Here is a 15,705-nt window from a genome sequence, read left to right as displayed (position 1 = left end):
TACTTGTATTTCTACTAACCATGTAGAGGAAATAAAAGAGCTTCGAGGCCCAAGTCCTTTCTTTGAAGAAAGACTTGGAAAAGCGTCATGAAGGGAAATCCGCACTTGACAAGATGCTAAGTGTGCAACAATCCCCCAATGACAAGAGTGGACTTGGATTCAACTCCAATAACAAGAACAAGTCCAAGAGCAAGAGCAACAAGAAGAAGGGCCAAGACAAAGTCAAGGATTCGGCCAAGTTGGTTTGTTTCAAGTGCAAGGTTGAAGGGCATCATGTTAGATCATGCCCATTGAAGAAGAAGAAGAAGCACTTGAGTGAGAAACAACAAGGGAAACGGCCACAAGGTAAAGGTCAAGCTCATGCTCGACCTCAAGTTGAAGATAGGCCACTTCCCAAGAAGAATCAAGATATTGTTCCCCAAGAGAAGAAATCAATAAAGAAGAGAAAGGGGAACACTTGCTACTTATGCCGTGAGAAGGGGCACTTTGCTTCTTCTTGCTTAGGTGGTACCTTATCTAACCCTATAATTGTTGATAATGATTATTCTCTAGGGAAGGATAAGGATGGCAATGTGTTTGCCAAGTTTGTTGGAACTCAAAGTGGTTTCAAGAAAAGAACCATTTGGGTTGCCAAGCCTATTGTGACTAATCTCTTAGGACCCAACTTGGTTGGGGACCAACAATCTCAAACTTGATCAATAGGTACAAGTGGAGGTCATTGGAGACTTGGCTACTTCATGAAGAATTAAGGGACCTTCATATATTATATTTTGACCAAGCCAAGTCGTATGGATTATCATCTATATCTTATATCCAATGTTCCTCTTTGCGGTAACTTATACTTCAACTCATCATATTTATTGTAAGTTACTTGCCCCTTTGCATGTTTGGTTTTGTACCAAATATTTGTGTGTATGTGTTGTGCCTTACTTACCTATCTTGTGTATTCAAGTATGTTTGTTTGACTCATCATATACGTGTGTATTGTCTTGGAGCCTAATGCATCTTGATGATATCTTATTTGGCTCTCTTTGAAGTGTTTAATGGAACATCCCATTTTGGGGGAGTGATATGCTTTGTGCATCTCTCTTTCTTTAAAAATGTGTACATGGGTACCACCACTTAGTATTGATATTGCAAGATTATCTAGTCACTATGTGGTGTGTCATACTCATGAGAAATTCAAACTCTAAAATATCCATTAATCATTTCTAGTTGAATTTTAGTTGCCTCTTGTTTAGAAGAAATGTTTTATCACATTATGGGGGAGTAATATGTTTTGTACATATCACAAACCTAGGAAATGTGAACATATGAGGTTTTGCCACTTAGAGTTGATGCTCTTAATTATCTTGTTCCTAGGTGGCATGTTTGCTCAAACAAGCTCCACTTGTATTGAAAAGTTTCTATTGGCTCATCTTATGGATTCTTGTTTGAGTAAGAAATTCTTGGTACGGTTTTTCCTCAAATACATATCTCTATATCTTATTTGGGACACCGCTTGCTTCAAGTTATTCTAATCATTGCCGTGTGTGATTGTTTGACTAGTTGAAGCTATCAAGAATCTTCATCCGTGCATAGTGCTTAATTCTATATACTTATCCTATGCCTTTTATTGTGAAGTTGATCCTTACTACCATTGTCATTTCACCACCGGAAATTATTTCCAATATACTCATTGTCTTTGACAATTGATAACCTTGTATGTGGTTGAATTCATGGATCATCTTCACCTTGGATTGCTTCTTATTTACTTATTTTATTTCCAAGAAATCTTTGTTGCTCCCATTTGTCTTCCTTGTCCCTTTGAAAAATCTTTTGATAAATTCTCTTAATTCATATCAAGTGTTTGTTTTGGAAGACAAACCTTTTCCTTACGGTACATTGTGCCATTGTGAAAAGTGTAGAGGGTTTTGTTTATTTGTTTGAACCTTGCTCTTTTGGGAGTTTTGTTATCTCATTCTCTCTTACATGTTTTATTTGGTGAATGAGATAAATCTTTGAGCATGTTTGCTTTATTACATCCTTTATGCTCAATGGTCTCTTCTTAGTTCATTTGTTGAACTTTGTTGAACAAATCTTTTGTGATTTTCTTCTTAGATATAATTTGGACAGCAAATTTGTTTTGTGACACCTTTATGCCTTATTCAATTCTTTTGGTGATTTGTCCAGAGTATATCTTTCTTGGATCTTTAAAAGTTTTGGTGCATGCTTATATGTAATTTGTTTATACTTGTAGCATGCTTTCTTTCTTTTGATCCATTATGTAGGATATACTCCATCAAATCCTAAATGGCTAAGATGTGCATGAAATTCAAATTTCATCTAAATATGCACATATTTATATGGAGTGTGTCCTATATATTGTGGTTAGTCTAACCATGTTGGACCCAATGAGTTTGGGGACCAAGATGTACTTGAATGATGTTTTAGGTACATTGGAGATGCAATGGAGGCTTGTCTCATCTATAAGGAAGGTGTGGTCACCATATGAGAATTGGAGTCAAGCTAGGATGATCGATGAACTCTTATCTACTACATCAAGCCATTGCTATCTCGGTAACAAGTATCTTATTCATGCATTCTCATATAGCATCCAACCTCTTGTAGGTTGTATCTTGGTATGAAATTATTTATTTCGAAAATATTGCGGTTCTTGAAAAATCCTTGTTAAAGTAAAACTTCTTATTGAACATTTGAGTAATTTGAGAAGATGCATATGATAGGTTATATATATATCATATTTTATGATTCACCTATCACAAATATGCCCTCTAGCAATTTATTGCATATCAATTCCTCAAAGAGCTCTTGTGTGCAATATTGATGAATTTGTGAAATAAATCCATTTTTGTGATACTTGTTGCCTTTCTCAAAACACTCCAACTAGCTCTACTTCCCTTATTGTTAGTTGTAATGTTTTTGAGGTTTAACTTGGTTGAAGTTCATTCATATACCATAAGTGAAAATTGGAGCCATAGGCTATATATGCTTCTTAAGCAAACATCCTTGGTATATTTTATGACTTCATCTTGGATATCTTGTCTTATCTATTTTGTTAACCTCTTGTGTGTGCATGTTTCTTTATGGATCACTTTGTCCACTTTAGAAACTCATATACATAAGAGCGTTAATCCATCACCTTGATATCCTTGCTCTTTGCCGACCATCTTTTACCCCTTTTGTTTTAAGTGGGTTGGTAAAGAAAATTTATGAGTGCTTGGTTTATCTATTTTCTTCATGCACTCATATCTCGTATTTGTTGGACTAAAGTTGTTCTTGATAAGCATACTCTCTTTATCTTAGTTGTGTTCTAAATGATATATAGGGAGTGAGGATTCCATGTTTGTGCATATTGTATTCAAATGCAAACATTATAAATTGTGCACGAACCTTGGGGAGCTTTCTTATCTTATTTTAGAGCACTATATCTCTCTTATCATGATATCTTTGTTTTTCCAATTGGATCGTTGATTGCTTGCTTTATTTGTTGAAGCTCACTTCACCATGTTATCTTTATGCAATCTTTGATCCTCAATATAGTTTGACTTCCTTCAAGTATTCATCATTGGATATGTGCACTTGATTCCACTCAAATTATGAGAAGTGCACACTTTGGGGAGGAACTCATATTATATTGGCCTTCTAAATTTTTCACCCATTTTGACAATCGATGCCAATGGGGGAGAAGTTTAGAGGGTTTAAGGGAATGGTTTTATACTTAAGCTTGGTTTGTGCTTAAGTGTTTTGCCTCTCATGCATTCCATATTTATATGTCTTGCATGGTTGTATATATATAGTGGAAACTATCCCAATGGTTAATCTTGACAATATATGCAATGAATTCATGTTCATCACACGTGCATACATTGTGGGGGAGTTTTCTCTATATATATTGGTTCTACTCACATCCATTGCATTTGTTGTAGTTGTGTGAGTAGAGCCGGTTTTGATATGGACTAGTTGCTTTGTGTTACTTGACCATATCAAATACAACCTCTTGTATACAACTTATTCTCGGATAAGTTGCGTACTTGTCACTAATATTCATTATATAAACCCTCTTATTGTGGTTGTCATCAATTACCAAAATGGGGGAGATTGTAAGGGTATATTGCCCCTATGTGTGGTTTTGGTAATTAATGACAACCCCTATGGACTAATGTTTTCATTGAGTTTATATGAAGGAATATTCCATAGGTACTACTTGTTCTCCATGTGTTAGATTCAAGTATGGATGCCATGAAGATAAATGTATACCTTGTGTATTGGATCAAGAACATCGTATGAGAAGATACAAGGTTAAGTTGGACAAGTTCAAGATGAGTATCTTGAGTGGATCATGCTTGAAGCTTGTTGTCCATTTGGTGATAATGGACATGTGAAGATGTGCATCAATGGGGCTTTCCCATCATAGTGTATGGGGGAGCATTTGTGAGTCTTCACGAAGCAACATTGGTCAAGTGTGGCATTCCGGCTTGAGTGAAGCTTGAAGAGTTATCATCAAGATCAAGCGGGATGCGCAAGGCAAAGGTATGGCCTTGCTAGGTTTTCCTTTTACCGGTCTCAAGGTGGATGTTGGGAGACCGGATTATAGGATAGATAGCCGCACTATTAAGAGGGGCTTTCGGTTGAGTAACTTGATCACATCGTCTTAGGGAGCTCAATCCTTTGCATACTTTGCATATCCTTATTGCTTCTTGGTGTTTATCTGTGTGAGGTTCTTGAGCTTGTTGCTAGCTTTACAACAAGCCCAAGTTCATCGAAAACGGAATCCGCATGCATCTTCTATTGCGTTTTCGAGTTTGGACGTCTTCACCTTTTCTTGACGGTGGGAGACTCCCTCTCTAAAATCATCTAAAAATGTTATGTGAGGAGTCTCCATATTTCCAGTTTTTGTTGGGGTTCTATTCGTCGTTATCTTTCCAACAAAATTGGTTTCATGTTAATCGGAGTTCGGGAGCAATAGTTATTAAAGAAGAGGTAAAAGAGAAAAAGAAAAAGAAAAGAAGAAAAGGGGGGAGGCGGCCGGTTGCCGCCCGGCCTGCCGGACCGCATGCCGGCCCACCCGGTCGACCGGGCGGCCACCGGCCCACGCGCCAGCCTGGCCCAGCTCCTCCGGTCAGACCGGACTTCAACCGGCCCACGCGCCGCCTTCTCCCCGCGCAGCCCGTGGACCGGTCTTGGGCCGGGTCCGCGACCGCCCAGCCAGCTGCTCCTCCGGTCCGACCGGAATCCGGACCGGGCCGCCTCCACGCGCCTTGGCCCACGCGGCCTGCTGCTCCCCCGCGCGCCCGTGGCAAATCGGCCGCCCAGCGCGCGTGCACCACTCCCGGTCGGTGGGCCGGTCCGACCGGACAGTGCCACCGGCCTCTCCGGCCCAGATCCGGTCCGCCGGCCCGCTGACCGGCCGGGCGACTTTTTAGGCGTTTTTATGCGTTTTCCACCCCATTTCTTCCCCAACGGTTATTTCTCTTCTTGGACTATAAATAGCCCTTCTTCCACCTTGAGCAACAACTTCTTCCCCTTTCTCTCACCTCCATTGTTGCATTTGAAGAAGTTGCTCTCTCTCTTGTTCCCCCCCATGATTCTTGCTCATATTTGAGGATTTGAGAGAGGAGATCTAGATCTACACTTCCACCAAACCATTTCTTCTCTAAGTGAGGGAATCTCTTGGGATCTAGATCTTGGAGTCTTTGGTTGACTTTCCCCCTTGTTCTTCCTCTCCAATCTCATCCTAGCATTCGTTGCTTTGGTGGGATTTGAGTGTGAAGGACTTGAACACCTCCGGTGTTCTTGCTTTGCATCATTGCATAGTGTTGAGCTCTCCACCACGATTTGTTCGAGTGAGAGACCGTGAGCTTGTTACTCTTGGAGGGTGACCTCCTAGTTGGCTTGGTGATTGGTGCTCCGGTGATCTCTTCAAGAAGATTGTGAAGAGGCCCGGGCTTCTCCTTCGTGGAGCTTGTGAAGTGGTTGTGGAGCTTGCCATCTCCGGAGCGGAGGAAAAGCTAACCATAAGGAAGGGGCCATTATCCTTCGTGGGTGTGGTTCGGAGAATAGGGTGAGCCTTCGTGGCGCGGGGAATCCTTCGTGGGACCTCCACTCCTCCAAACGTGACGTACCTTGTTGCAAAGCAAGGGAACACGGGAATACATCCTCGTCTCCGCGTGCCTCGGTTATTTCTATACCCGAGCTCTCTTTCCTTGTGATAGCCATCGTGCTTGAAGTATATATATATATATATCTTGCTATCACTTGTGCTACATATATCTTGTGCCTATCTTGCTTAGCTCTAGTTGCTATTGTTACACTTAGTTGAGCCTAGCATATTTAGGGTTTGTGCTTGTAAACTAAACGATAGTTTAATTCCGCATTCTTACAAGACAAATCCGCGAGAGTTTGTAATTGCCTATTCACCCCCCCCCCCTCTAGGCGACATCTCGATCTTTCAATCGGAAATTATAGATACGTTGGAGACGTATCACACACCGTTGCTTTCCTTCCTAGTGTGCCTTTTCCAGTCAGCCTCCCCTCATACCGAGATTCAGGAACACCAATCGGCTTAAGGTCAGGAAGAAATTCAACACAAAACTCAATGACCTCCTCAGTTCCGTAGCCCTTTGAGATACTTCCTTCCGGCCTAGCTCGGTTATGAACATATTTCTTTAATACTCCCATGAACCTCTCGAAGGGGAACATATTGTGTAGAAATACAGGACCGAGAATTCTAATCTCTTCAACTAGGTGAACGAGGAGGTGCGTCATAATATTGAAGAAGGATGGTGGGAACAACAACTCGAAGCTGACAAGACATTTGACCACATCTTCCTGTAATCCTGACAAAGTTTCTGGATCCATTACCTTCTGAGAAATTGCGTTGAGGAATGCACATATCTTCACAATGGCTAGTCGAACATTTTCTGGTAGAAGTCCCCTCAATGCAACCGGAAGCAATTGTGTCATAAGCACGTGGCAGTCATGGGACTTCAGGTTCTGGAATTTTTTCTCCTTCATATTTACTATTCCCTTTATATTCGACGAGAAACCAGACGGAACCTTGATACTGAATAGGGCTTCAAAAAAGATCTCCTTCTCTTGTTTGGTAAGAGCGTAGTGTGGCCCTTCAAACTGCCCTGGATGATTCCCGTTTCGTCCTTTATGACGTTCCTGGTCCTCCCGTGCTTCTGTTGTATCTTTTGTCTTCCCATACACGCCCAGAAAACCTAGAATATTCACACAAAGATTCTTGGTCAGGTGCATCACGTCGATTGCAAAGCGGACTTCCAGGACTTTCCAATATTCTAGTTCCCAAAAAATAGATTTCTTCTTCCACATGGGCGCGTGTCCGTCAGCGTCTTTCGGAACAGGTCGACTGCCTGGACCCTTTCCAAAGATAACATTTAAATCCTTGACCATGTCAAATATATCAGCACCACTACGGGGGACAGGCTTCGGACGGTTGTACGCCTCGCCAAATAAATGCTTGCCTTTTTTCCTTAAGGGATGCTTGCGCGGAAGGAAATGGCGATTGTACGGGTACACAACTTTTCTGCTTTTTCCCAAATATTTACTTTCAGTCTCATCTAAACAGTGTGTGTATGCATTGTATCCTTTGTTCGTCTGTCCTGAAATGTTACTAAGAGCAGGCCAATCATTGATGGTTACGAATAGCAACGCTCGTAGGTCAAATTCTTGCTCGGTGTGCTCATCCCACACACGTACATCTGGTTTGGCCCACAACTCCAAAAGTTCATCAACTAATGGCCTTAGGTACACATCAATGTCGTTGCCGGGTTGCTTTGGGCTTTAGATAAGCACTGGCATCATAATGAACTTCCGCTTCATGCACAGCCAAGGAGGAAGGTTGTAGATACATAGAGTCATGGGCCAGGTGCTGTGACTGCAGCTCTGCTCCCCAAAAGGATTCATGCCATCTGTACTTAGACCAAACCATAAGTTCCTTGCCTCAACTGCAAAATCCGGGAACTCTCTCCCGATGTTTCTCCACTGCCGACCATCGCCGGGGTGCCTCAACATCGCGTCTTTCTTACGTTCTTCCAGTGCCATCGCAACAACTTGGCATGCTCTTTGTTTCGAACAAACGTTTCAACCGTGGTCTTATGGGAGCATACCACATCACCTTCGCAGGAACCCTCTTCCTGGGTGGATCGCCCTCATCATCACCAGGGTCATCTTTTCTGATCTTATACCGCCATGCACCGCATATCGGTCATTTATTCAAATTCTCGTACTTCTCACCGCGGTAGAGGATACGATCATTAATGCATGCATGTATCTTACGCACATCTAATCCTAGAGGGCAGACAAGCTTCTTTGCTTCATACGTGCTTGACGGGCAATTCGTTATTTCTTGGAAACAGCTTCTTTAATATTATCATCAATTTTTCAAATCCCGAGTCACTACACCGACCTCTGCCTTCCATTTCAGCAATTCCAATATGCTACCCAGCTTTCTCTCGCCCATCTTCACAACTCGGGTACAACAATTTGTGGTGGTCCTCTAACATCTTGTCGAATCGCAACCTCTCCTTATCTCGTGCTACAGTCTCTTCTTGCATCGTAAATGGCCCGACGAAGATCATCATCAACACGATCATCTCACTCGTTTCTTCACCTCCTTCTTCTTCATTGTCTTCCATTGCGGTATCATCGCATTCAGAGAACATAGATCGGTACTGGTCATCGTTATCTTCTTCTTCATCGCCATCTTCCATCATAACCCCTTCTTCTCCGTGCTTGGTCCAAACATTATAGCTGGACATGAATCCAAACCGAAGCAGGTGGCTCTTAATGTCTCTTGATGTAGTGACCTCACTTTAAAAAGTGCAAGCCCCTGTGCATTAGTGCTAGTCCCTGGATCGAACTGCTAGCACACACAGTTTAAGATGAAATACCAAGTAGCAAAGGTCTTCATTACAATCTAAGATCCAAATGGAAATAAAATAGTTCGATACAACTTGCATAGCTCAAGGCTAGCATAAACATAAATCAGAGTTCAACATCAAGCGGAAAGCAAATAGCATGGAGTCCTCTTCCTTCACGGATGCCACAGGCAGACATGTTGGGCAAAGACTCGTGATCCTAACATCTTCTTCATCAGCTAGGGATACCTGCAACATCAAACGTTGCAGCCCGAAGGATTCAATACATTTGGAATTGTATTGGCAAGGACACTTTTGTGGACTCAAAAGGCATCCTACACCTACGTGCACATTTGGCAGGTAGAGCTCAAGTTCATTTTGCATAAAGCCAATTTTTCCCTATCATTTATCAAAATATTTTCTTTCAATCTAATTAATAGTAACATTGGTAAATCCCCAATGTACCAATTAACAGTAACATTGGTAAAGCCCCAATGTACCTTCCTACCCTTGTTCACCCATTCAAATTTTATTTAAGAAATTGGGATGAGGAGATCTTCGAACAAAGACTTGTCAGTTCGCTCAAGTTGTCCATAACCGGGGACACGGCTAAGTACTTAGATTTACACTCTCGAGAGGTTGTACACCTTTACCCACATGGCCAGGTCAATCCTTCTACCTCGATGCACATTTTGCTCAAAGGACAGTGCACCGTGGCCGAGACCTTCTGTGTGCAATCACCCGAACCATTCCCTAAGGGCCACGTTACACCTACAGTATCCCTCTACCACCACCTGGCCCCTAGGATCCGGGTTCATACAACATACTTTGTCAAGCCAGAGCCATAGTAGCATGTGGTTGTACGTGAAGCTAATGAGCAAGGTTTGTCTACAATCTCTTTAAGCCTGGGTGACTTTCCGCAAGTGTGCACTAGCACCAGGGTCTTGCCCCCTGATACAGCCACCCTCTCCATAACTCCACCATTCACCCAGGTAATTCATTAAACTTTAGTTGTTTTTCCTTAACCTCTATCAAAACATTTTCCATGGCATAGCAGGTAACAACTAAATTTAATGGCGGCTAAAGGAGTCTAGGAGTGGTGTAGCTAAACTACTAGGATTTATTAGCAGGCATAAAGCATAAACCCTAGACATGTCTACTATAAAAACACTACGGTGCAAGAATTAAAACTGGGACATTTGGTGTGTGTCACTTGCCTTGGTGAGAGGACGAGTTTGTACACTCTTCGCAGAAACATTCGTTGCAATCAGCATAACCACAATCTACAAACAAATATTTTCACTCCATAAACACATAGCAACACATATACAATCACAGATAAAAATATGGATGCAATATGTGGATTAAACATGAACAACACACTTAATATGTTCTTCGGTTTCAACTATATGCATGATGCCATGGTACAATTTTAATGTTATTTAAACTATTGAAAACATTTTCTATCACTAGAAAAGGTATATATCACTAAACAAATACTACAAAGAAATGTATAGGTAACATTTTTATTTTCTAATGCTACAGTACAGGGGGGGTTCAAATCTCTGCTAAATGCAAAAGGAATTACTTAAAAGTATTTTGTAGAACTATTTATATGGCCAAAATACTCTATTTGAGTTTCTGCAAAAACTGTGTAAAAATATGATGCAAAAGTGCAATATTATATGTCTACTGTATTCTACACGTTTTTATGATTTCGGGGACACGAAGTTTGCTAAATTTGGATGAACGAAACTAAAGATATGATTTTTACAAGTTTCTATGTTTCTCTGTCTAAAAATTCGAAAACAGAAACATATATGACAAGTGGCAGAATCTGGTTGGTCAATACCCCTTCGTTTAAGTGATCAGATTAGGGCCTTAGGATAAACATCCTGTGGTTGCAAGTGAAAAGAAATAAAAGGAGAAAAGTATCAAGGAGGCAGGGCAGCTCACGAACAGGAAAAAGAACTTCGTTGATGCTGGCGTTGCACTTGTTCGTGGATGGAGTCGCGTTGCAGCGGTTCTTGGCGTCCGCGAAGTGGTGTACGAGCTGAAATCGACGACGAGTTTAACGTACGGGCTTTCTCACTGGTGCGCAGTCGCTCGCCGGTATACTGTCCCGCGGACGTGTTCACAGATGAAGATGGCGCCGTCGCTGTGGTGCATCAAAAATTGCGAAACAAAGCCTCAGAGATGCGCAATGAAGAAATAGGAAGTTTGGAAGAAACTAGAGATCAAAAGATGGACCGTGCTCACCGCAATCGACGATTTACCGCGACGGTACTGCGGACATGCGAGCGAAAATTCGAGCAGCCTGGGGGCTCTCGGGAGGTGCCGTTTGAGGGGAAACGAAGAGGAAGATGTGGAGCTTAAGTAGGAAGAAACGGTGCGTCAAATGGTGGCTTAAATCACCGGTAATCAAATCGGGAGTAAAACGCAAGAAACTGCCTGTACGTTAGTGCGTGTGCTGCTGTGCGACGCTTCATGCCTGGCTTGAAAACGAGCTGATGTGGCGCTGGGACCCACATATCAAGAAGAGAGGAAAAGAAAACGCGCAGCGGACCTGGTCGTTTTGGGCGTGGGCGTGCGTGGCTGATGGCCTGGTGCCCCGCTGCTTGGCTTGGCCATTTGCCCACACGTTTTTTTTTTCTTTTTTTTTTTAACCAAAACTCATTTCTTTTTCCTATTTTAGAATTTGGAAATAATTTGAAAAATCGAATTTGATAAGAAGTAAAAAAACATCAGTGAAAAACCGTATTCAATGAAGAATATTTTAAAAACACTTTTAAAACATCTTGATAAATTTAAAATTGGCACATAGGCCTATATGACTCTATTGCATCACTTCGGGTTTAAAGTTTCTTTAGCCAAATTTATAATTTCATTCAAGTTTTTCCGAGGGAATGCCAATATGCCATGATGCTTATGAATGCAATGCATGTTTTTGAAAACTCCGCTTTTGGAAAAACTTTTTAGAAAGTTTTAGTTCCTTGTCAATTTTTCAACCAAGACAAACAAACAAGCTTAGATTTTATTTTTATTTCACATTCCAAAATTTAGAAAATTTTGGGATGTGACAGACTACCACCCTTAAAAGAAATCTCGTCCCCGAGATTTGAAGAGGCTAGAAAGAAAATAGGTTTGGCATATGTCGAGGTGAGCTACCACCCTTAAAAGAAACTCTTGTAGGTAGTCTTAGGTATTGGGTTCATGGCTCGGTTCATCCTAGGTATGACTTGGCATTGGGTCGTCTCTTGGAATATATATGGCTTCTGACCTCCAATAGGGGTTGTTTACATATAGCGAACAACATATCTCTTCAAGGTGACTTGAGTAGGTTTCCTCATAGTTGAGATTCTAATCTATATGGGCAGGTGGTTCAACTACTTTTGACAGAAGGGGTCACTCTTTGGGTTAATCAGGAAACCAAGGTGAGAGGACTTCACGACATTCATCATCTTTGTTTATTGGTGTCTTCGACAACAACCTTCCACCACTCTTCATCTAGTGGCTAGATCTTAATTCTCGTTGTTGTCCTACGCTTGGCAGCACTTGCCAACTATAAGGGTATAATATTTCTCCACCCTAAGGTTTAGGCTTATCATCGACGTCTCTTTTGTAGGTATGTCTCTCTAGATTCGCAAAGTCAACATTACGAAAGCGAATAATAAGAGTAGTAGGAATGGTGATCAACCCATCCTGCACCCGCATCATTACTTCGCATTTGATTTGTTGAATCTCGTATTCTAACACTTGGTCAACCTCACAAGTTTGATAAAAACTTCTATGGAGAGTTGAATCAATGTTTCAGTCCCCATTATTGAATTGTTTTGAAAACACTTCTATCGATCCTTAACTAGGGTTTTGCGTATCTCACATTCTACGCTTCTTCATCTTGATAGGAATCATCAAAGGTTTTGTTAAGATTGTCTTCATGGCGGTTTGCCGGGAAAGCCTTTGCTGGGTTGGGTATAGATGAGAATAGATAGAAAGATTCTACAGAAGATTCCTACCCAAACATGCAAATCATGCAATTCATCAAACAACAAACATCTAACAAGCATCAAGCAACTAATCAAGCACAAACAACCTAGTTGGTCATACCACAATTTGGTAAGATCAATACTTTGTTACGTTATCGTTAGTTCGATAAAGGAGAACTAATGGTGGTCCAGTCTATTTCTATTTTGGATGCTTCAAGCTTCTCTTCTACTCCTTCGGTGTATCTTCGTGTATTGTGTAGTCTGCATCGAAGTATTCCTGCAAGTTCTTCATTGGTCTTCTATGCAACACTTCTCACAGAATCGAAGAATATCACATGAAGCATCAGTCCCTAACTTCACGCACAAGGTCATCATGTGTCTTCTCTTAATGGTTTTCAAGAGTTAGGTCATCTAAAGGAAGAGGGATATTTTTTTGAAGATGAAGCGGGTAAGAATACAAGAAGTTCAAAAAGAAAACATCATTTTAACAGAGATAAGATTAGATAGATTTTCCACCTAAGGTCTTCCTATTTCTAATCCAAACCTAGGGTCACGAACCTATGGTCAACACAAGGCTCTGATACCATCTGTAGTGACCTCACTTTAAAAAGTGCAAGCCCCTGTGCATTAGTGCTAGTCCCTGGATCGAACTGCTAGCACACACAGTTTAAGATGAAATACCAAGTAGCAAAGGTCTTCATTACAATCTAAGATCCAGCGGAAATAAAATAGTTCGATACAACTTGCATAGCTCAAGGCTAGCATAAACATAAATCAGAGTTCAACATCAAGCGGAAAGCAAATAGCATGGAGTCCTCTTCCTTCACGGATGCCACAGGCAGACATGTTGGGCAAAGACTCGTGATCCTAACATCTTCTTCATCAGCTAGGGATACCTGCAACATCAAACGTTGCAGCCCGAAGGATTCAATACATTTGGAATTGTATTGGCAAGGACACTTTTGTGGACTCAAAAGGCATCCTACACCTACGTGCACATTTGGCAGGTAGAGCTCAAGTTCATTTTGCATAAAGCCAATTTTTCCCTATCATTTATCAAAATATTTTCTTTCAATCTAATTAATAGTAACATTGGTAAATCCCCAATGTACCAATTAACAGTAACATTGGTAAAGCCCCAATGTACCTTCCTACCCTTGTTCACCCATTCAAATTTTATTTAAGAAATTGGGATGAGGAGATCTTCGAACAAAGACTTGTCAGTTCGCTCAAGTTGTCCATAACCGGGGACACGGCTAAGTACTTAGATTTACACTCTCGAGAGGTTGTACACCTTTACCCACATGGCCAGGTCAATCCTTCTACCTCGATGCACATTTTGCTCAAAGGACAGGTGCAGACCGTGGCCGAGACCTTCTGTGTGCAATCACCCGAACCATTCCCTAAGGGCCACGTTACACCTACAGTATCCCTCTACCACCACCTGGCCCCTAGGATCCGGGTTCATACAACATACTTTGTCAAGCCGGAGCCATAGTAGCATGTGGTTGTACGTGAAGCTAATGAGCAAGGTTTGTCTACAATCTCTTTAAGCCTGGGTGACTTTCCGCAAGTGTGCACTAGCACCAGGGTCTTGCCCCCTGATACAGCCCACCCTCTCCATAACTCCACCATTCACCCAGGTAATTCATTAAACTTTAGTTGTTTTTCCTTAACCTCTATCAAAACATTTTCCATGGCATAGCAGGTAACAACTAAATTTAATGGCGGCTAAAGGAGTCTAGGAGTGGTGTAGCTAAACTACTAGGATTTATTAGCAGGCATAAAGCATAAACCCTAGACATGTCTACTATAAAAACACTACGGTGCAAGAATTAAAACTGGGACATTTGGTGTGTGTCACTTGCCTTGGTGAGAGGACGAGTTTGTACACTCTTCGCAGAAACATTCGTTGCAATCAGCATAACCACAATCTACAAACAAATATTTTCACTCCATAAACACATAGCAACACATATACAATCACAGATAAAAATATGGATGCAATATGTGGATTAAACATGAACAACACACTTAATATGTTCTTCGGTTTCAACTATATGCATGATGCCATGGTACAATTTTAATGTTATTTAAACTATTGAAAACATTTTCTATCACTAGAAAAGGTATATATCACTAAACAAATACTACAAAGAAATGTATAGGTAACATTTTTATTTTCTAATGCTACAGTACAGGGGGGGTTCAAATCTCTGCTAAATGCAAAAGGAATTACTTAAAAGTATTTTGTAGAACTATTTATATGGCCAAAATACTCTATTTGAGTTTCTGCAAAAACTGTGTAAAAATATGATGCAAAAGTGCAATATTATATGTCTACTGTATTCTACACGTTTTTATGATTTCGGGGACACGAAGTTTGCTAAATTTGGATGAACGAAACTAAAGATATGATTTTTACAAGTTTCTATGTTTCTCTGTCTAAAAATTCGAAAACAGAAACATATATGACAAGTGGCAGAATCTGGTTGGTCAATACCCCTTCGTTTAAGTGATCAGATTAGGGCCTTAGGATAAACATCCTGTGGTTGCAAGTGAAAAGAAATAAAAGGAGAAAAGTATCAAGGAGGCAGGGCAGCTCACGAACAGGAAAAAGAACTTCGTTGATGCTGGCGTTGCACTTGTTCGTGGATGGAGTCGCGTTGCAGCGGTTCTTGGCGTCCGCGAAGTGGTGTACGAGCTGAAATCGACGACGAGTTTAACGTACGGGCTTTCTCACTGGTGCGCAGTCGCTCGCCGGTATACTGTCCCGCGGACGTGTTCACAGATGAAGATGGCGCCGTCGCTGTGGTGCATCAAAAATTGCGAAA

The sequence above is a fragment of the Lolium perenne genome, chromosome 6 (genome assembly GCF_019359855.2).
Source record: "Lolium perenne isolate Kyuss_39 chromosome 6, Kyuss_2.0, whole genome shotgun sequence".
Classification (NCBI taxonomy): Eukaryota; Viridiplantae; Streptophyta; class Magnoliopsida; order Poales; family Poaceae; genus Lolium; species Lolium perenne.
Note: the sequence above shows the minus strand (reverse complement) of the source record.